General features: G+C 46.3%; 1 non-coding gene across 1 annotated transcript; it reads left to right on the top strand.

Annotated features, from left to right (window-relative positions):
- Positions 1–4,626: 4,626 nt before the first annotated feature.
- On the top strand, positions 4,627–4,754 carry LOC116814009 (small nucleolar RNA SNORA40). Its single transcript, XR_004371115.1, has one exon. It is a non-coding gene; the product is annotated as a small nucleolar RNA SNORA40 (small nucleolar RNA).
- Positions 4,755–22,861: the final 18,107 nt, after the last annotated feature.

The following is a 22,861-nucleotide window of genomic DNA, read 5'->3' as shown; positions in this document are numbered from 1 at the left end:
GGTGGGGAAGGATGACTCGGTTTCTCATTTGCCTTCCTCCTCTGAGCTCCTATCTCCCTGGGCTCCAGTGGCCTCCTGCCCTAGTAGCAACTGATAACTTAATTCTAGCTATCACAACGATATTCCTCTCATAATAATTGGAAGGAAATTATCCAAAGTCTGATTTTGTTTTTTCCTCTGAAATGATTTGTGGGGTACCTTCCAGATTTTCTAGAATGAATGTGTATTTATTGACTATAAGACTAAAAACACTCTATTTAAAAGGATGAGTGTGGCAGCATGGGGAAGATAAATTAGTGTGTCACAGGCTCAAGGAGGAAGATGAAGCTGAACCAGGGCAGTGACGGGGTGGGGCAAGGGGCAGAAGAGCAGGCTGCATCCAGTCCTCTCAACTTGGACTTGGTAGGACTGGCCACCCCAGGAGGTGGGGAGTCAGGAAAAGGGAGGCTTCTTGTTGACCATGGACCTTGGGCCAGCACTGAGGGATGTGAAGGCCCTTCTGACCTGCAGAAGAGGGTCTCCTCTAGGAGAAGGCTGTAAGAGTCATCTTTGAGTGCAGAAAAGTTACAAGAAGTTGCTTCCTTGATCCTCACTCCCAACACCAGTATCCCACTCAGGTTCTGCTCTGGTAAGTCAGGTCCATGTCTGATCTTTAGACATAATTTTATGATTTGGAAACTGTCATTGGACTTCCACTATCTTACTTTTAAAGAACAAAGACTTAATGGACAACTAATGGGTTATTTCATTCATCTTCCTGCCATCATGGGAGGAAAGTTCATATTCAGTTTCTCTTGACATTGCAAAAGACATCAGCTCCCAGAATAGAGAGTTGTATTCACATGGTGTGGCCCTGGCCAAGTCAGTTGGCATCTCTGAGATTCAGGTTCCTTATTATTTAGATGAAACTATAATACCTGTTTTAAAGAGTTTGTTACAATAGAAAGAGACCATCTTTGCCAGATTAAAAATCTTTGTAATTGTTAATATTACAATGTCTAGCACATTATTAATAATTATAATGATAGAGATATACCAGTAAAACAACACAGTGTTACAAAACTTTTAGCAATGAAACAGCTGTGGCAAACACCTATAGTCATAATCAAAATAATAAGCAAAGGCTATTGTCTTAGTTCATTTTGCATTGCTATAAAGGAATACTTGAGGCTGGATAATTGATAAAGAAAAGAGGTTTATTTGGCTCACAGTTCTGCAGGTTATACAAGAATCACGGCACTGGCATCTGCTTCTGGTGAGGTCCTCCAGCTGCTTCCACTAATGGTGGAAGGGGAAAGGGAGCTGGCTGTGCAAAAATCACATGGTGAGAGAGGAAGCAAGGGTTAAGGGATGGGGAGGTGCCAGGCTCTTTTTAGCCACCAGCTTTTGCAGGAATTAATAGAGCAATAACTTATCACCAAGACGACAGCACCAAGGCATTCATGAGGGATCCACCCTCACAACACAAACACCTCCTTTAGGCCCCACCTTCAATGTTGGGGATCAAATTTCAACATGAGGCTTGGCAGACAAATGTCTAAATGATAACAACCATCTATTACTTATCTATCCATTCTACCATTTAATGCTCAGCAGGTCCTTCCTTGCATCCTACCTAAATTTCTCCACTGCTGCTGAACCCATAAACCAACAACCTACCATGTGACAGTGGCCCTGGTCAGAAATGAGTAGAGTGTCATGAGTAGAGCGTCATGAGTACAGCATTTGCTCTGGGGTCACATTGGTCTACTTTATAACAGCTTGACTCTGAGTATGTCACTCAAATCTCTTGAGCCTCAATTTTGTCCTTTTAAAATGAGAGTAATATTGTCTCTCTTAGAATCCTGTTTTGAGAATCATTTTCAGAACAATATATGCAATACATCTGGCTCATAGAAGGTGTGTATTAAATGAGAGCTCCTTTCCATGTATTCTAATGGATTTTACCATTTAAGGAAAAGCATGTTTTTTAAACTGAAGTTTTTTTCAGCTTATTATTTTGTATCCAGGACCATGATAGCTATTAAGTGTTTTGGGCTTCTCTGGTCTCCAGAGACATTTTATGATGCCAATTAGAAGTGTAAGTATATTGGGATTAAAAGGTAATGACTAGCAAAATGAATCGCGGCTTCCCTACTTACACCCAGCTTGCTACTCCTGAAGCTCATCTCCAAATATCTTACTCCCTAGGGAAAAAAAAAATATATAGGGTCAACGGAATATCAGAATTTTATAATTCATAATCATTTGAAGACCTCTGGGGAGAGGGGCGTTCTGTTTCTACAGGGAAACTCATTTATGTTAAACTTTTGTACAGGCCAGGTGTGGTGGCTCACATTTGTAATCCCAGCACTTTGGGAGGCCAAGGAGGGTGGATCACCTGAGATCAGGTGTTCTAGATCAGCCTGACCAGCAAGGTGAAATCCCGTCTCTACTGAAAGTACAAAAATTAACCAGGCGTGGTGGCAGCTGCCTGTAGTCCCAGCTGCTCGGGAGGCTGAGACAAGAGAATTGCTTGAACCCAGAGGCGGAGGTTGCAGTGAACTGAGATTGTACCACTGCACTCCAACCTGGGCAGAGCAAGGCTTGGTCAAAAAAAAAAAAAAATTATTGGCACAGACAATGTCGTCCTCTTTATTGGGATAGAAATATGACAACATGAAAATAATTAAATCTTAGGTAGTTGAGGAGATTGAGTCAGAAATGGGATTAGCCAAGGAGTGGGTTTAGTTTTACATGCACTGATCTCCCGTATTTTGTTATGACACGCACAGAAGTCTCTCAATAAACCTGTGGATGCATTGATGAATTCATGCTTCTGTTGATGAAATTATATTGATTTTTCCTTTCAGTTCTTTTCTGCCTCTTTGGTCCCTTTTTTCTACGTCTTTCTCTCCAACAATCATAGGAATAAGAATAAAATCATCTAATTTAATTTTATGACTATGAATAAGTTTCCTGTCTTCTCCAAAAGCCACTTTTCTCCTCTGTAAATAGGATAAGTAACGCCTACTTCCCAACCTCATCTATTCTGTGCCCATTACCACCTCCTTAGCTCAGGCCCTTTCTCCCTCCTGGATTATTGCACCTGTGGCCTATCTTGTTTCCCACCCTCTAGAAGTAGCCTCACTGCCTCTTCGCTTCCCATCCCACACCATCCATTGTTGCTGGAGTGTTCTTTTGGCAATGCAATCTGGCCTTGTCAAGTGCCTTCATAAGTCTGTCTCCAGCAGAAGGGACCTGCCACCAGGAGGCGGAATGCTAAAGAAGGACTGAGTAGACGTGGCACCCACCCCCAGCTCACCACTCCTGCCCCTCCCACACCTTTCAGCTTCAACTTCACGTTCCAGCCATGTGGGACACTTCCCCCAAACCCCGTGGCTTTCTCACCTCCAGGTCTATGTGTGTGCTCTCTTCTCTTCCTGAATAATTCCTTTTTGTGAGTGGGAAATCAACTTAGAAATCTACTCTTCCAAGAAGCCTCCCCTGACTGCTCCAGGTTTGACTAGGGTCCTGTCTTATGTGACTCAGCACCCTCTGCCCTGACAGCATCCAGGAGCTCTTCCTGCTGTTCGAGGTCCCATCTCCCCCTCACTTGTCAGCTCACTTGTCATTCTCACATCCACATAGCACACTGGAATCGTCAAAGTCGTGTTTCAGGAGGGCATGAAAACAATGCATACTTTGTAAATGGACACATGCTGTAATAGACATGTTTGAATATCCCAGAGCCTAAAGCTGGAAGCATCCAAAGAGTAGACTCACTCAGGGTGGATGCTCTTATGATCGACATTTGGTAATGACTCTACTGAATGGCTGAATTTGATAAGGTACAATTACAAAATAGACTTCTTCAGATGCAGCCTGTCATCACTGCCCTCCCCACTCACGAGCGACAGCTCCAGCAGAAACTATGGCTTCAAGCTCCCCTTCAGGAACAACATCTGAGTGAGAGGGCAGCCTGACTGGCTTGGCTCAATTTGCTTGAGGTGGAAGTGTAAGTATTACTTAAGAGTCATAGTTCAGAGCCACCCCAATGAGTCACTGGTCTCCTCCTGTCTGTGCCGTAGGAAGACACCACCAGGGAACAGTCCCTTCCGCCTTCCATGGGTGGGGCCTGCACTTTTCTTCTGAATGTCAGGGTGTCGGGGCTCTTTTTTTTTTTTTTTTTTTTTTTTTTTTGATAGGGTCTCGCTCTGTCACCTAGGCTGGAGTGCAGTGGCACGGTCTTGGTTCACTGCAACATCCTCCTCCCAGGTTCAAACGATTCTCCTGCCTCAGCGTCCTGAGTAGCTGGGATTACAGGTGTGTGTCCACCACACTGGCTAATTTTTGTATTTTTAGTAGAGACGGGGTTTCACCGTCTTGGCCAGGCTGGTCTTGAACTCCTGACCTCAAGTGATTAGACTGCCTCAGCCTCCCAAAGTGCTGGGATTACAGGCGTGAGCCACTGTGCCCAGCCTGCATGTCAGAGTTCCAGTCAATCTTTGTTCTCCATACTGGGATTTCATCCAAATTTTAACACAATAGAAAAACAGTATTTTGTTATCATAAATCATATTTTAGTAATTTTAGGGAAAAAAGACAGGAAATGTACTTTGATGAGTAATATTTAAATATTCTTTCTGCACTTATGTATGTTTTTGTTTAACTTGTGGACAAAGACTTATGGATAAGTGCAAAAAACAAATCCTCTTTTGCAACCCAGAACTCATTGTTCAGTATGAATTTTAATACATATAAGAAGGGAAATTATGATACCTGAGACAGTTAACTGATGGGAGTATTGATAGCCATAAAGGTTGGTTCCAGGACAGGCACAGTGGCTCATGCCTGCAATCCCCACACCGAGGTGGGAGTTTTGCTTGAAGCCAGGAGTTCAAGAATAGCCTGGGCAAGAAAGTAACAAACACCTCATCTCCACAAAAATTTAAAAATTAGCTGAGTATTAGGGCGTGTGCCTATAGTTGCAGCTACTCAGGAAGGGGAGGCTGAGGCAAGAGGATTGAGCCCAGGAGTTGGAGGCTGCACAGAGCTTTGATGGCACCACTGTACTGGAGCCTGGGTAAGAGACAGGCCCTGTCTTTTAATTAAAAAAAAAAAAAAAAAAAAGATTGATTCCAGGACTGTAGAATAGATAGTTAAACAGCATGGGACACGAGGGAACTCCTCAACTCCTCAGTTGTATTAATTTTGTATTCCAATTTCATGTTGACTTGATACATATGATGACTTTCTGTTTTAAAGGCTTTTATCTTGAGAACATGACATCTGGAATTAAAGGTATTGGCATATTCCACACATCTGTACTATTCTTGAGTGTGATCGCTTAGGAATGAATATGATTTGAACTCATTCATGTTAAGACAGGGTGTCAAATTGAGAACCAGGAAGATCCAGCACCTACAGTAAAAATGACTCTAAAGTAAATTGGCTGAAGAAAATAGATCCCAAAGATTCTTGATGAATTTTGAAGTCTTCATCGGTATTTATATATTAAAATGAGATGAAAGAAGCCGAAATAAAAGAACTATGGACTGACAGGACAACTGGATTAAAGTAAGCCTCAGTTTCGTTAAAAAGGGCTAACTTTAAGATAAATCTTTTGGCGCCAGCTCTTTAGAGGGTCTAAAGTGACCTTGATGGACAGTGGAAGAAATCACAACATGGAATTCCTTGAATAAAAATTTATTGACTTTAAATTTAAAAAAATAAAAAATATTACTTAAGAGTAATATTTAAACTTCTATCTCATGCAAATCGAGTCAGTCAGGCTGCCCTCTGCCTTGAGAACCAGCAGCAAGAGGCCAGGAACAAGTGGGTTTGGGCACTCCCCTAGCTGTGGCTCCCACTCTCTCTGCTGCCTCTGGGCCCTTCGGGGTCAGGAGCTAAGAGGAACGAGGATGAAAGACAGAAGAGACAAAAGCCTTTCCACTTAGCCGGTGCAGTGGGTGTCTGCTCGTCAGGCTCACAGTTGCTGCCCCTTGAACTGGTTCTCTAGAGACCCCGACAAGCATCCCTGCACCAAACCATGTCCCGACACTTGAGGACCTGCATTCAGCTTCTGTCTTGGCCAGTCCCCCTGCAGCTACCCTCTTCTGGGTTCCACACACCTAGCGGGCAGTCCTTTTGAGTAGGCTGCACAGGAAACCCATCTATCTATCCTTGCCTCATACAGCTCACACAACACTCCCCTTGTCTCCTCACAGCTCCGCTTGTCTCCAACTTCTCCCTTCTCCAGGTGAGAGGTGCCACCTGCCTGTGTTCCATGTTTGCCCCAGGACCCTGGGACATGTCTGCCAGGTTCTCCAGTACTCCACACTCTCACAACCCGGTGTACAGAGGCTCACAAGCATCCGCCCTGATGGGGCTCAGCCGTCTTTCTCCTCCTCCTCCTATCTCTAGTGAGGTTCTCTTAGAGCCTAACTCTGGATCTCCCACCTCAACACCTCTTGACCTCTTGGAACCTCCCTCAAGAGTCACTGGCCTCCTCCTACCTGCACTGTAGGAAGGCACCGCCTTCCACAGGTGGGGCCTGCACTTCTCTTCTGAACGTCAGGGCTCAAATCAATCTTTGTTCTCCACGCTGGGATTTCATCCAAATTTTTACACAATAGAAAGATGCATATTTTGTTATCGTAAATCATAGTTTAGTAATGTCAGAAAAAAGAAAGGACAGGAAATTTGCTTTGATGAGTGACACACAGGATGTGTGTGTTCTGCTGAGCTATAAATAACGACAGATGTGTGCTCCTTACCGGGAGAGGTGAATGTTTGTCATTTATAAGACCTGTACTGGAAATAATGTTTTAAAATATTGACTTGCATTTGTGTGTATACACTGGTGTGCAAATATCTACCTCATATGCTTAAAGAAGCTTTTAGTACCCTTGGGCAGGGTTTCAGTTAAAAATGCCTAAACTCTGGAAATCCTAGCAATACAGAAAATGCCAGATTTTAGACCTGCGGGGAAATCTTCTGTTGGGTCTACCAAAGGCCCAGGCCACAAAGAAGGGAGCCATCAGTTCTGCTTGGGCCGGGCATAGAAGGCTTTACAGAGGGATTGGAGCTTGAGACTCAGCACAGTTTCTCTAGGGGAGATGGAAGATGCACGCCCCGGAGGGAGGGAGCAGCTTGAGTCCAGTAGGAGATGCACAAGAGCCGCTCGTGTACTGAGACACATTTTGTGCTGGGAGCTGAGAAAGGGAAAGAAACCACCCAACCCTTTCTCTGTGTTGTTGACCCTGGGGTCTGTGCTTTGGACATCTTCTCCTATCTGGTCCTCACAGCAGCCTCAGGAGGGTAGTAAAAGCCTCTGGGAATAGTGCTGCAATAAACATACGTGTGCATGTGTCTTTATAGCAGCATGATTTATAGTCCTTTGGGTATATACCCAGTAATGGGATGGCTGGGTCAATTGGAACCAACCCAAATGTCCAACAACAATAGACTGGATTAAGAAAATGTGGCACATATACACCATGGAATACTATGCAGCCATAAAAAATGATGAGTTCGTGTCCTTTGTAGGGACATGGATGAAACTGGAAAACATCATTCTCAGTAAACTATTGCAAGGACAAAAAACCAAACACCGCATGTTCTCACTCATAGGTGGGAACTGAACAATGAGAACTCATGGACACAGGAAGGGGAACACCACACTCCGGGGACTGTTGTGGGGTGGGAGGAGGGGGGAGGGACAGCATTAGGAGATACACCTAATGCTAAATGACGAGTTAATGGGTGCAGGAAATCAACATGGCACATGGATACATATGTAACAAACCTGCACATTGTGCACATGTACCCTAAAACCCTAAAGTATAATAATAAAAAAAAAAAGCCTCTGGGATTTTTTCTTTTTCTTTTTTCTTTTTTTTCAGGTGAAGAATAAGGTTTAGAGAGGCTAGTTGACCTGTGATGAAAACAAAGCTGGGAACTGAACTCAGGTTGGGCCTAACTCTAACACAGGAGGACAGAGGGGAAATGGTGCTGGAAAGTTAGCCCGGGCCTCAGGCCAATCTGGCCTTGCACACAGGGCCCACTTGTGCCTGCCTAAGAGCAAAAACTGTCACTCCCCACTCACTGCTGGGCAAACGCAACAGGTGTCAGGAGTGGCCTCGCTGGACAGCAGCCAGGGCTGGCCCTGCTTCTAGGAGAGGGACGCAGAAATCCCTGGGCACAGACAGGACAGGGTGCAACAGGCTCTTCCACAATGGGATGTCCAGATCTAGGCCCTGTTCCAAGTGACCCCAACCCCATGAACCATCCTGAGAAGATTCCATCCCGGGAACATTTCAGAATTTTGTAAAATCATCCCCAAAACCCCAATCTCTAAACCCATGGAGTCTTCCTCTCTCATTTATGAGAGGCCTGCAGCTCAGAAGCTTCTTCTAGGAAAAAGCACTGCTGATGTTCACTGGGGCCTGCCTGCTCTTCCCACAGAGGCCAAGTCCAGGTGAGGGCAAGACTTGCAGAAAGCAAAAGGCCAAACCCGAAGTCCTTGAGTGTAAGTTGCCCATTTTGTGGCCAGCTCTGTCCTGGGCACAAAGGGCACAAGATGAATAAAATCCAGGTCCTGACCTCAAGGGACCACTGTCTGGGGGGCTGGGGGGGAACACTCACAGGCAGCCAGGTGCAGTGGCTCACACCTGTAATCCCAGCACTTTGGGAGGCCTAGGAGGGTGGATCCCTTGAGGTCAGGAGATCGAGATTAGCCTGGCCAACACGGTGAAACCCCGTCTCTACTAAAAATACAAAAGTCAGCCAGGGGTGGTGGCAAACATCTGTAATCCCAGCAACTTGGGAGGCTGAGACAGGAGAATCTCTTGAACCTGGGAGGCAGAGTTTGCAGTGAGCAGAGCTTGGACCACTGCACTTCAGCCTGGGTGACAAGAGCGAGACTCTTTAAAAAAAAAAAAAAACACACACACACACAAGCAAAAAGTGACGATGCAGCACCACCAGCATGTGCTAATATGCCCATCATTGCCTGGCAGAAAAAGATTTACTTATTCAGTAGTTCTAAGCTGCTCATGAAAAAAACCCACTTGGCTCTGTGTCTATTCCCCCAGCTCCTAGAATATGCCTGACAGGCCAGGGCTGATTAATCTCTCCAAAGGGCACAGTGGATCCCGGAGTCTCCAGCCTCAAAGAAGAGGGAAATAATAATGACAAAAACTGAATATTTACCGAGATTGTCCTCTGGCCCAGATGTTATGCTAATTACCTTACATATGTTGTCACATTTCATCCTAACAACCACCCGGTGAGCTGGGCACTGTGATCATCATCCCTGTTTACAAATGAGGAAACCGAGAGCTAAACATGTGGGCAAGCTGTCCTGGTGGCAGCAGACAGCATAGCCAGAACACCAACACAGGCTGCCTGGCCACACCCCTGTCTTCTGTCTGGCCACTGCCCAGTACCCTCCTCTGCCCCAGAGGGCAGAGTCCCCAGGGGGCTACTGGAGTGCATCGAGGTGGTCACGGGTTCTTCTCTCCAGGTTACTGTGCTGGGTCATGGACAGTTCACTGCACGTTGTAGCCCTCATGGTCCAGCCTTCCAGAACTCTCCCCCACACCCATACACCACACAGGGAGCCATTTTTTCCAAGGTCACTCTCGGGCTGGGGCAGGAAGGCTCTAGGATGAGAACCATCCCCAACCCTCCATGTTGAGTCCTTCTCAGAGGCCAGGTTTACACACTTGGCAAAGTCAGATGTATCTCTCCACTAGGAATAGGCCTACTTTTTATTCTTTTTTTTTTTTTTTTTTTGAGACGGAGTCTCGCTCTGTCGCCCAGGCTGGAGTGCAGTGGCGCAATCTCGGCTCACTGCAAGCTCCGCCTCCCGGGTTCACGCCATTCTCCTGCCTCAGCCTCTCCGAGTAGCTGGGACTACAGGCGCCTGCCACCACGCCCGGCTGATTTTTTTTTGTATTTTTAGTAGAGACGGGGTTTCACCGTGGTCTCGATCTCCTGACCTCGTGATCCGCCCGCCTCGGCCTCCCAAAGTGCTGGGATTACAAGCGTGAGCCACCGCGCCCGGCTATTCTTTTATAATAAAGAGTAAAATATACCTGTATTCATAGCAGCACTATTCACAATAGCCAAAATGTGAAAATTGCCCAAGTGTCCATGGATGGATGAATGAATAAACAAAATGTGGGATGTACGTACCACAGAATATTATTCAGCCTTCAAAAAAGAAGGAAGTTCGGACACCTGCTACAATGTGCATGAACCTTGAGGGTGTCATGCTAAGTGGAATCAGCCAGTCAGAAAAGGACAAATATTATGTGATTCCATTTATACGAGGTGGTGGTGACAGTTGCACAGTAATGTGGATGCACTTAATACCACTGAACTGGATACTTAAAGATGGTTAAGATGGTAAATTTTGCATTATGTGGATTTTACAACAGTTTTTAAAATGTTAGCATTCAACAAATAAAGAATAAAGCAGAAAGAGGCACAAGGGGCCGGGTGCAGTGGCTCACGCCTGTAATCCCAGCACTTTGGGACGCCAAGGAGGGCGGATCACCTGAGGTTGGAAGTTCGAGACCAGTCTGACCAACATGGTAAAACCTCGTCTCTACTAAAAATACAAAACTTAGCCGGGTGTGTTGGAGCATGCCTGTAATCCCAGCTACTTGGGAGGCTGAGGCAGGAGAATTGCTTGAACCCGGGAGGCAGAGGTTGTGGTGAGCTGAGATTACGCCATTGCACTCCAGCCTGGGACATAAGAGTGAAACTCCATCTGGGGAAAAAAAAAAGCCATAAAGAGTCCCCAGAAGGTTATCCTGCAGCCCCTCTATTCTCTCTAGACAGCATTCAAACATCACCCTCAGGATCCAGCCCTCTGCTTAGGGAAGTTCCTTGGTTTCAAAAATGTCCCAGTAAATCTCAAGCCACCACTGCTCCTCCACCACCTCTACTTGAAGGAGGAAAGACCCTTAGGGTTTTATCTACAACTGGACATTTGCTACCCAGGGCTTCTGCAGCTGGGACCTGAAGTCTGACCATAACCGCAATATATTCCTGGGAAGAGGGTCTCAGGCCACGCCCACACTCTCTCTTGGAAACACCAACAGCAGGTTGGCATAAGATTTCGAGGACGATCTCGCTGAATCTGCACCAGGTCTGCATGTTCTGCCTGTTGAAATAATGTGATTTTTTTTTTTTTATTTTTTGAGAAACAGTACCCACAGGTCTTTGAGAGCTATAGACAGCAGACACAAATCACTCCCAACTTGAAGCATGAAAGAGAAAAAAAAAAGGTTTTCAGCCTCAGGCCTCAGTGGGAAATCTGACAGAGACTTCCAGATAAGAGTCCTGCCATTGGACTACCAACTGTCTTCAATCCTCCAGAGACTGAGAAAAACCCTGAAACAAAAAGATAGTCAATATTTTCTGCCACGATCTCGAAAAGACCATGGGGTATGTGCACTCACAAGAATCAACCATTGTGTTCCCTGAACAAACATGGAAGCTTGACTCCTCCAAGGCTACAGAGTAAAATGGCCAATGAGTTTTAGGGATCAACTTTATTCCTAAAACAGGAAAATCTTAAGTCTTTTTTTTTTTCTTTTTTTTTGAGGTGGAGTCTTGCTCTGTTCCCCATGCTGGAGTGCAGTGGCAAGATATCGGCTCACTGCAAGCTCTGCCTCCCGGGTTCACACCATTCTCCTGCCTCAGCCTCCTGAGTAGCTGGGACTACAGGCACCTGCCACCACACCCGGCTAATTTTTTGCATTTTTTTTTTTTTTTTTTTTTTTTTAGTAGAGACGGGGCTTCACCATGTTAGCCAGGATGGTCTCGATCTCTTGACCTCGTGATCTGCCCACCTTAGCCTCCCAAAGCGCTGGGATTACAGGTGTAAGCCACCACGCCTGGCCTAAAAATCTTAAGTCTTATGATACATCCTTTTATGAATACAGCAAATATAACCAGTTTGGACATCCTAATGAAGAGAGCAAGTGGGAACCATTCAAGCTTTGGACACTAGGGAAGTCTACACAGATGGGCTGAGAACTGAGTTTTGAAGGATGAATAAGAGTGTGGCCAGTGAAAGGGTTGAGAGGTCTCCCATAAACCAAGGTGTGAATTTGGCTGGGGGAATTGTGCCTCATGCTGAGCAGAGGCAGTGGCTGGAGAGCCAGCTACCAGGAAAAGCGCGGTGGCAACTCTGAAGGACCTTGAGTAACATAACAAGGAGCACCTTCTCCTACCTACAGGCCCATTTCTACACGCATTGCAATGCTTTCCCACTTCAACGAACATCAAAGTCCCAAGCCCTTTTTTCATCTGAAATTTGAAATAAACCATTCTCCTTGCAGTAAATAGAGTAATCTTTATAAAACCTAACTCACCCCATGTCATTTTTTTGTTTAAAATACCAGTTGTCTTAGGATATAAGTCCCCAGGGGAACATGTAGTGCTCCTGTAGAACCTCTGCTGTAGGCCAGGCCATGGGGATCCACAATAAGGGGCCAGGCCTAGGAGTTACAGATTATTATCAGCTATTGATATTTTATTACACGCCAAGTGCTTTGCCTGTACAAATTTATTTAATCCTCATGACAAAGGCATGAAGTAGGTGCTATTGTCCACCCACATCACATTTGAAGATAATTTACCCGAGATCGCAGAGCTTGTAAATGATGGAGCCAGGAAGAGAACCCGAGCATTCAGACTCTGGAGTTCTTGAAAATGCTATGCTGCATAGAAAATGCTATGCTGCATGGAGTCCCGTGATCATATTGGAATGTTCATCACCATATGCTTTTCTCTATCTTCTTTTTTGCCATTTCAGCTCAAACCACCACCATGGTTTTCCCAGGCAATGGCCATGGCCTTTGAACTTGACTTCCTCTACTACCTCCTACTCACTCCTAGACCTTGTCATTACAGTGACTTTAGCCCCTCCAGAATTCCAACCTCAAGCATCTCTCTCTCAGACCACCACCTCTCTTATTTGCAGCCCATCTGCTATATAGTACGTTAACTCCAACAAGTCCTTGGCCTCAACACAACCCTATAATCCATTGACCCTACCATATTTTTGTTGTCCCCCACCCCACTCACGCGGCCACCTCCCTCCAGCCTAGCACAGATGTCACAGAGCACAGTTATAATCATCTCTTTCATACACCTTTATCTCCACTGCCCTTTTCTTTGTCGTACTTTCCTGGAAAAACTCCAATTCTTGTTAAATCCTCACTACTCCCACTCTCTGCCTGAACCCAAACAACTGTCTTTCACTGGAAGAAAACCCAAAGCAATGTTGATTTTAAATTAATGACAACCTGACCTCCAACCTCAAGTGAGTCTTTAAGGCTATCCAGCTATCTTGCCACCTTTCCCACATCAATCCAATCTCCTACTATTTTAGACTACTCCATGTCTACTCTCTTCTCAGACTTCCAAAAGTTCTCTCCACTTTCACCCTCTTCTTGCTACTTTGCTGAGCAACTTAGGCAATTAGAAGATAAATTCCACACAGTGCCACTACCTCATGTACCTCCCTGCACCTGTACTCCCAGCCTCTGCCTTCCTTTCAAATGCTACAGACTGTCTATGTTCCTATATAAAGCTAGTTCTCCTACATCCCATCTTCTCCCCATTCTCATCTTTCTCTTTTGCATCATTATTTTAATCAGCTGTATTATATTTTATCTTTCAAATATTCTCTCTTGTCCGTGCATCTCCCTTCCCCCTCTCGGAAAGAATTGTCTACGTTCACCATTTTTTCATTCTGTATTTAACTCCAACCAATCCTAATTCTGTCTCTACTAATCCAACAAAAGAACCATTGTCAAGGACACCAATAGCCTGCACATTGCTATATCCAACAGTTATGCCTCAGTCTTGTTATATAACATCATACCAGCCATGTTTGATAAGTTAATCACTGCTTCCTTGTGAAACCCTTTCTTCAGTTGGCTTCTAGGACATGGCTCTGGACTGTCCTCCTCCTCCATTGACTTCTCGCTTGCCAGTTCTTCCACATGTCAGCCACCAACAAACACTGGAAAGACCCAAGCCTTACTCCCCAGACCTCTTCTCTTTCTACATTCACCTTTGAGGTCAGTACCTCAAGATAATGATCTAAATATCATCTATTCCTTGATGACTCCCCCAGTTTTATTGTGGAGAGGTCCAATATCTCTCTTGCACACAAACATCTCCACTGGATTGCATAAAAAGCATCTCTAACTTTACCTGTCCAAAAATTTCTGATTTCCCACCCTTCTTCCAACTTCCTCCTCCCACAATTGTCTTCTTCCTAGTTAATGGTCATTTCATTCTTTTGGAGCTTGGTCCAAAGACCTGAAGTCACCCTTTACATGGAATCCATTAGCAAATGTTGGCTGTATTTTCAAATAAACCCCATAGCTGACTGCTTCTCATCATTCCTATCACTCACACATTGCTCAACAGTGTTGCTCCATTAGCCCCCAAACTGGTCTCACTGCTTCTGCCCTGTGCCCCTATAAGGGCAGAGCAGCCACAATGAGCCTTCTGAAACATAGATCAGATCATGATACACCTTTCAACCCTCCAATGGCTCCCTATCATGGTTAAAGCCAAAGTCCTTGACAATCACCCACAAGAACATAAGTGCTCTGCTCCCCAGCCCCCTCACCTCTCTGCCCTCAGCTTTATTGCTCTCCCTTGCATGCCCTCTGGACCTTACAATGTTATATTTAATGCCGGGGACCCTGCCCATTTTCCTCACCTGTGCATGTTGAGAACCTAGCATCATACCTGACGTCTGTAGGCACTCAGTAAATACGGGCTGACGGAAGCACTCTGTCTCTGTCTCTCTCCGTCCCTCTCCCTCCTTCCACCCACCAGATTAAGCACTCCTGTAGAGCCCAAGCCTGGCCTCATACCCGCTTTCAGCCCTGTTCACTCCCCAGAGCCTGACACATGGTGGATCATACAAGCAACAGGCTGTTCCAGTGGTACTCTTCCTGCCACAGTTTAAATACCGTGCCTGGACTAGGCCACCAGACTCCCAAAGGGGATGTGGAGAAAAGCCCACACCAACACAGGCAGCTGCAAAATTTACAAAAAGAATGAAGGAAAGCCTGTTCTACTGCTCTTTGGACCCCTCAGTGGGAAACATCAAGGCGAGAAAGAAACTAAAAAGAGAGTGGTGGAGAAACCTCTGGAGAGAGTGATGTGAGTCCATAAGGTGAGAGCCCCATCCCTTCATCTGGACAGGATGCTACCTTCCACCCCAGCTCCAGAAAGAGGGGCTTCAACAGGGCTTGCGAGGACCTGTTCCATTCTACCCTGTGGAACAGGATAAACTAGGTCTGACTTCTGCCTAAGTGATTAAGGAAGATGACCAGCTGCCCTGGGGGCCATGAGTGTGCTGCTTCATTGGAGTATGTTCGCTCATAGACGGGCAGGGGCGTAAGTGCACGCTGTGGTCAGACGGTGACTCTGCAAAACATGGGCTATGGCAGGCAGCTTAGAACAGCCTCAGATCCTTCTCAGTGGAGGGTGGGAAGAGGAGGAACAAGAAGCTGCAGGTGAGCACCTGGTGGCCGAAGAAAGGGATTCAGGAGGCCGCCTCCCTGGGTCAGGGGGGTGCAGGGAAGCTCTAGAGGGCCATCCAGAGCCCACAGGAGGGAGAGCTCTTTCTCTGGAGCAACAGCCAGGCCCGAGGGGACAAAGCTAGTTTATAACTAGGACGGCTCTAGGGAGACTTTCTCGGTAGGTCTGTTTGCATTTTCTATGGCACATCAGAACCAGCCATAGAGAAGGAAAAGAGCAGACCAGGCAGAGAGATGGAACAGAAGCAGAAGCCAGCCACACTCCCATTTGCCACTGAAGGCTGCACCCCAAAGCCAACCCAAGCTACGAGAAAAGAGAAGATTTAGCACCAAGGCAGCTGAGAGTTCTAGTGAATATGTGGGGCTGTAATTACCACACCTCTCACATTTCGAAGTCTCAGATTTCGAAGTGAAAAGCTAAAGCAATGCAGGAATGTCTGCTAATTTTCCTGTGAGTAAAAAGAAATTATTAGCCTATCGTTTTCATCCACAGTCAGAGGACAGGAACCAAAACTGCCTAAGGTCGAAAAGTTGCATCTTGATTATCATGCAAATGTCATCTGGCTTATGCAATCTGCACACAGATTGAATGAACCACCCCCTCACCCCCCCAGCTCTCTCTTTCTCTCTCTCTTTCTCCCTCTCTCTCTCTCTCTCTCACACACACACATACATACATACATACACACACACACACCCCCCCCCCCATTGAACTCAACTGGGGATACGGAAATAAATAAGACCTAAACTCTACACATAAAAAACTCATTTGGGGGGCTGGGCACGATGGCTCATGCCTGTAATCCCAACACTTGCACTTTGGGAGGCCGAGGTGGGTGGATCACCTGAGGTCAGGAGTTCGAGACCAGCCTGGCCAACGTGGTTAAACCCCATCTCTACTAAAAATACAAAAAATTAGCCGGGTGTGGTGGCATGTACCTGTAATCCCAGCTACTCAGCAGGCTGAGGTAGGAGAATCGCCTGAACCCAGGAGGCTGAGGTTGCAGTGAGCCGAGATCACACCACTGCACTACTGGGCGACAGAGTGAGACTCCATCTCAAAAAAAAAAAAAAAAAAATTTAAAAAAAACTCATTAACTCATTTTTTGGAGGGGTCAAATACATCCTTACAGTACATTGTATCAATTCCTGAGATAGACCTCAAAGCAAAATGCCGTGGGAGATCATGGGAGAGAGACTGGGGCAGTGCAGTGCCCTAGATCACAGGTTTCCCTGTCTTTGAAATGTTTGAGAAACCCTGAAACAAAATATTTTGATTCCTTTTAATAAGTGTAGAAGGACCATTGTCTTAAGAGAATAAAGGAGGCTGCACTCGTTTCCCCAGTCTCAGCATCATGTGAAGTTCAAAGGTCTGATTCTGGCCAAGAAACTTGCCCCTCCCGGGGTCATTGACAGTCTCACTGAGGGCTTCTGGAGACAAAATGCCTAGGAAAACAGCGAAGAAGCGCAGAAGCTCCAGTTTGGAATTTTACCAAATTCAGTACCTACATCCACGTACAAACACTCCATCCTCCAACTGGAATAGCTGGATTATCTTGCCCGGTGGTTCTTCAGCCTCCACTTTCAAATATCCTGAGGCTGTTCAACCCAGCTCTGGACAGGTCTGACGGGGAGAATATTCTCTCCCAGTGTTACCTTAAAGATGTGGCTATCTCCCTGTGGTGTCTAGCTCTTTGTCCTTGTTCTCCCCAGATTTCCTCACAAAGCAAGCCTGCTGTTTTTCCACGATAGCCCCTAAGAAGCATGATAATTCCAACTCAGTCCTGTCCCGCAACCACCAGGTGCCTCTTCCCTGGGCTAAACTGCCCTTGTTCTTCAACTGGTTTTTTGTTTTGTTTTGTTTTGTTTGGTTGGTTGGTTTTTTGGGTTTTTTTGAGACAGTATCTCCTCTGTCATCCAGGATGGAGTTCAGTGGCGCAATCTCAGCTCACTGCAACCTCCGCCTCCTGGGTTCAAGTGATTCTCCTGCCTCAGCCTCCCGAGTAGCTGGGACTACAGTTGCGTGCCACCACACCTGGCTTATCTTTTGTATTTTTAGTAGAGACAGGGATTCACCATGCTAGCCAAGATGGTCTCGATCTCTTGACCTTGTGATCCACCCACCTTGGCCTCCTAAAGTGCTGCAATTACAGGCTGAACCACCGTACCCAGCCCTTCAACTGCTATTTTAAGCCATGACTTTGAACCTCCTGTTCATCCGGTCCTGTCTTGTGAATATATTTCAAGTGGCCTCTCAAATGAAGTCAGCTTTAAACTGAGAGATGAAAGAACTGAATGAGCAACACTATAACTGTGAGAAGGTTCCAGGAGGAGGGGAAGGCAGAGGCAAGACCCTGCGGCAGAGGCATGCTCGCAGCTCCTAGAACAGCAAGGAGCACAGTGCCGCAACAGAAGCATGAGCCAAGCAGAGTGCAGTCAGAAATGAGGTGAGAGGGCCGGGCATGGTGGCTCACACCTGTAATCCCAGCAGTTTCAGAGGCAGAGGCAGGCGGATCACCTGAGGTCAGGAGTTTGAGACCAGCATGGCCAAACTGGTGAAACCCCGTCTCTACTAAAAATACAAAAACATTAGCTGGGTATGGTGGTGAGCGCCTGTAATCCCAGCTACTCCAGAGGCTGAAGCAGGAGAATTTCTTGAACCCAGGAGGCTGAGGTTGCAGTGAGCCCAGATTGCACCATTGTACTCCAGCCTGGGTGACAGAGCAAGACTCCATCTCCAAAAAAAAAAAAAAAAAAAAAAAACAGAGAAATGAAGCGAGAGGCAGTCACAGGTTAGGCTAGGCTGGGTCTTATAGGTAGACCGGGACCTGGGATAAACTTCCAAGTAATGAGAGTGGCATTATTAGGTTGATTTTTGAAAGACATCACAATGTAGTTTGAGAGGCAGGTGGCAAGAGATGATAGAGCAGACCTCTGAAGCAGTGGCCACTGTGTTCTGGGAGCTTTGACATGGCATGTCCTGGTGCACAGACATTGGTCGTGGTCCCTGCAGGAAGCGTAGTTGGGGGGGAACTCAGAGGCCGAGATGGGAGAATCATAACATCAAGAGTTAACTTTATTATTTTTTATTTTTATTTTTTATGCTTACGATGTGTGGCACTTTTCTACGTGTTGTACATGCTTTAACTCATGGAATTCTCACGACCATTCTGGGACAAGGGTTTTGTAAGAATTACAGCCCCCTTTTACAGCTAAGGCAACTGGGACACAGAGAAGTAACGATAAACGCCATGGGAAAAATACTGGTGCTGCTGGGAAGAGGTCTTGGGATTCCCAACTGCCAGCCCCACACTCTTCTGAAGTGTTCTTGTGTTCATCTTTGTGTTCAAAGCCTCAAGAATGTACATTTCCATCCGAGGTCAGCATGGTAGGGGGTGAGGACTGCAGCAGTGTTGTCCATTGAACTAACCTCATTATGTCACAGTTGGATGTGGAGGAGCAAACCAGGCAGAGTCAGTTTGTGAAGGGCTTCAAGTTGCTCTGCCAACCAATGGGGAGTCATTAATGGTTCCATGGTCCCCCTGGGCCATTGGCATGACGTTGATAATGGAGATGAAGAGATTTGTGTCCTTGATCTCCAAGGCTAGGCAGAGATAGAGCTCATCGACAGGTTCCAAATTAGCAGACAAGGCCCTTGGAGAACTTGTGGGGCTAATTAGTATTAGGGATGAGTTTAGAGATGAGCTTGTGTGCACACGTTCTTGGGACACTCCCACTGGACCCATCCTTGGTTCTGAGTGTTAATTAAAGCTTCTAACTGCAGCTTGAAATTTAGTAGGAAATAAATTAGCATAGGTTAATTCCACAGACAAAAGGGACCATCCTTCGTTGAAGTCTCATTCTCTTCCATATTTGGGCAGCTGGACAAGTTCCGGGGGCACCACCTGTGATCTTAGAGTTCATTCTCCAGATTTGTTATAATCTCTGTAGTATCTCTCTAATTAGCAATGTGAGAATCTTCCTCCTGGCTCCCAAATCTCTTAGGTTAATTGAAGAGCAGAGTGGTGAGGGGAAGTCTGAAAGATTGGGGCTGAAATTCTTGTTCTGGCAGTAACTAACTCCAAGACCTTAAAGTTGCAGAGCCTCTCATAGCCTCAGTATCTCCATCTGGAAAATGGGAATTAAAACAGCAAAATGCCTCCTGGAGTTAGTGTGAAGATGAGAGGACTGAGTGATATCCAAGGAAAAGGCATGAAGTGAGCCCTCAGGAAAGGGCTGCCTCCATGTGCACAGTCCTGGAGTGTGTCTGGTCACTGTCCTCCAGGTACCTTTGGAGAGATGCACCCTCCTGATTCTAACCTACAGCAAAAAGCACAGATGTATCTCCAGTGCCCTAGGACTGGTGCTTTATGCAAAGGCACCCTGGTACCCAGAGATGCGGGTCTTTCACTGTGTTGCCAGGCGAGCCTCCAATGAGAAGGAGCTGCCAGACACCAAGGGGCAAATCCACAGTAAGGAGGGCTCTGATTGTACTTGGCACTTGGACTTGGTCCAGTAAAGGCAGAGATGATGAAGAAAGCCCTTCTTCTAAATGGTTCCAGAGCCTTCTGCAGACCATCACATATTAGGACTCTGTGGGGGGTCATTAGCCAGAACCCTGCCCACCTCACCCAGGGAACTCTGACCATCCAAGGTATGCGGCTCCTAGTGCATTTAACTCAGAACCCACATCGCTCCCTCACTTTGATAAAAGGCTTCCCTGCGGCAGCTGGACTCACTCTGGGGGTCAGTGCAATGGGCAGAGTCCCTGGGAACAGCCTTGGGTTGATGGGTACAGGATATCAATGCTACAGCTCCCTGGCCCCTGCCTAGGGCCACTCTGAAATATGACCTACACCGTTTCCCGAGCTCCTCTGTGGAGTTGAGCCAAAGTCAACCTCCACGGGCCTTTGCTTGACATCATAGCCTTGCTTGGTCTGCTCCCCTACACAAGCCCACTGCCCCACAACCACACCAGTGTTTTCAGGTGCACACTTCCTAATGCACCACTTTCACATTCATTATTTCAGGATCTGCTTCTGGAGAAGCCAACCTAAGGCAGAAGGAAATTCAGATAACAGGTATTTTGTACCCACTATGTGCCAGTCACTGAGTTATAATGTTTTTCTTATTTTTAATATATTATCTCATTGTATTCTCATAATTAATGTTTGGGGATTTTTAGAGGTAAGGAAACTGGGGTTCAGAGATTTAAGCAACTTGCCCCAGGTTACACAGCTGGGAAGGGGTGAGCATCTTAGCCTGGGAATCCAGTTCCCTTGCCTCTGCCTCTTTGCCTTGGAGGGTAGGGTAGAGATGGAGGCAGGAATGCTAAGAGCATCTCCAGGGTGCTGCAAATCTTCTGTCTCTTCTATATGTTGAAGTTTCTGTGCTATATTTTATTTTTAAAATAGGTTCTATTTTAAAAAGAGAAAGTTGAAAGCCAGTGCATTTTATCTTCTCCACGAGACAGCAATGAAGATAAAATGAAATAATGACTGTAAAGTGCTCAGCACAAAGCTTGGCACACAGCATACAGCCCGTAAATGTCTGCAAACAGGATTATATACGTATAATGTGCACTCACAATTTATATGTGCTTGTCATAAATATACCATCTATAATTTAAGAAAACATATAATTTACCTATTTTCAACAGATGCAAATACTGTCCATGTCTAGTTAGTAGAAATAAATTATAGAAGCATGCATATATGCATTATTTCTAGCTGTGTATTTAGAGTGAGTGGATACAAATGATTTGACTTGGCTGGGCGCGGTGGCTCCCACCTGTAATCTCAGCACGTTGGGAGGCCTAGGCGGGTGGATCACCTGAGGTCAGGAGTTCAGGACCAGCCTGGCCAACATGGTGAAATCCGTCTCTACTAAAAAATACAAAAATTAGCCGGGCGTGGTGGCAGGCACCTGTAATCCCAGCCACACGGGAGACTGAGACAGGAGAATTGCTTGAACCCGGCAGGCGGAAGTCGCAGTGAGCCGAGTTTGTGCCATTGCACTCCAGCCTGGGGGACAAGAGTGAAACTCTGTCTCAAAAAAAAAAAAAAAAAAAAAGATTTGACTCTAAGTTATGTGCATGTGTGACTCCTCACAGTAATGTAGCGGGTTCTGGAATGTGGGTCCTTAAGAAGGTGAAAATTGGCCAGGTGCAGTGGCTCTCACCGGTAATCCCAGTACTTTGGGAGTCCAAGACAGCTGGATCACCTGAGGTCAGGAGTTTGAGACCAGCCTGGCCAACATGGTGAAACCATTTCTACTAAAAATACACAAATTAAATACACAAATCAGCCAGGCGTGGTGGTGCACGCCTGTAATCCCAGCTACTTGGTAGGCTGAGGCAGGAGAATCCCTTGAACCCAGGAGACGGAGGTTGCAGTGAGCCGAGATCGAGCCATTGCACTCCAGCCTGGGCGACAAGAATGAAACTCCACCCTCTCCCCACCACCCCCTCAAAAAAAGAAAAAGAAAGGTGAAAATTGGCCAAGCATGGTGGCTCACACCTGTTATCCCAGCACTTTGGGAGACCAAGGCTGGCGGATCACTTGAGGTCAGGAGTTCAAGGCCCAGCCTGGCCAACATGATGAAACCCCCATCTCTACTAAAAATATGAAAATCAGGCCGGTCGCGGTGGCTCATGCTTGTAATCCTAGCACTTTGGGAGACCGAGGCAGGCAGATCATCTGAGGTCAGGAGTTCAAGACAAGCCTGGCCAACATAGTGAACCCCTGTCTCTACTAAAAATACAAAAATTAGCCAGGCGTGGGGGCATAGGCCTGTAATCCCAGTTACCCGGGAGGCTGAGGCAGGAGAATTGCTGGAACTTGGGAGGCAGAGGCTGCGGTGAGCCAAGATCACACCACTACACTCCAGCCTGGGAGACAGAGCAAGACTCCGAAAAAAAAAAAAAAAAATTCAGCCAGGCCTGGTGGTGGGTGCCTATAATCCCAGCTACTCAGGTGGCTGAGGTAGTAGCTCACTGGAACCCAGGGAGTCTGAGGCTGCAATGAGCCAAGATTGTGCCACTGCACTGCAGCCTGAACAACAGAGTGATAATCTGCCTCAAAAATAAAAAAAAAAAGGAAAGAACAGGACAGAAAAAAAAAAGTGAAAATCAGCTTGATACTCCCACCTCAGCCCTATCCCTACTCTCACCCTCATTGTCTGTGTATTTGTCAAAAATTGAGGGAATTTTCCTCACCATCATCAGCTCATCCCATCCCTGTGCCGCTGTGCACCAGCAGAGAGGACCCACGGACGATTATCCATCCAGG

This window comes from Hylobates moloch, unplaced genomic scaffold (assembly GCF_009828535.3).
Source record: "Hylobates moloch isolate HMO894 unplaced genomic scaffold, HMol_V3 SCAFFOLD_9, whole genome shotgun sequence".
NCBI lineage: Eukaryota > Metazoa > Chordata > Mammalia > Primates > Hylobatidae > Hylobates > Hylobates moloch.
This window is presented reverse-complemented; position numbering and strand designations above follow the sequence as displayed.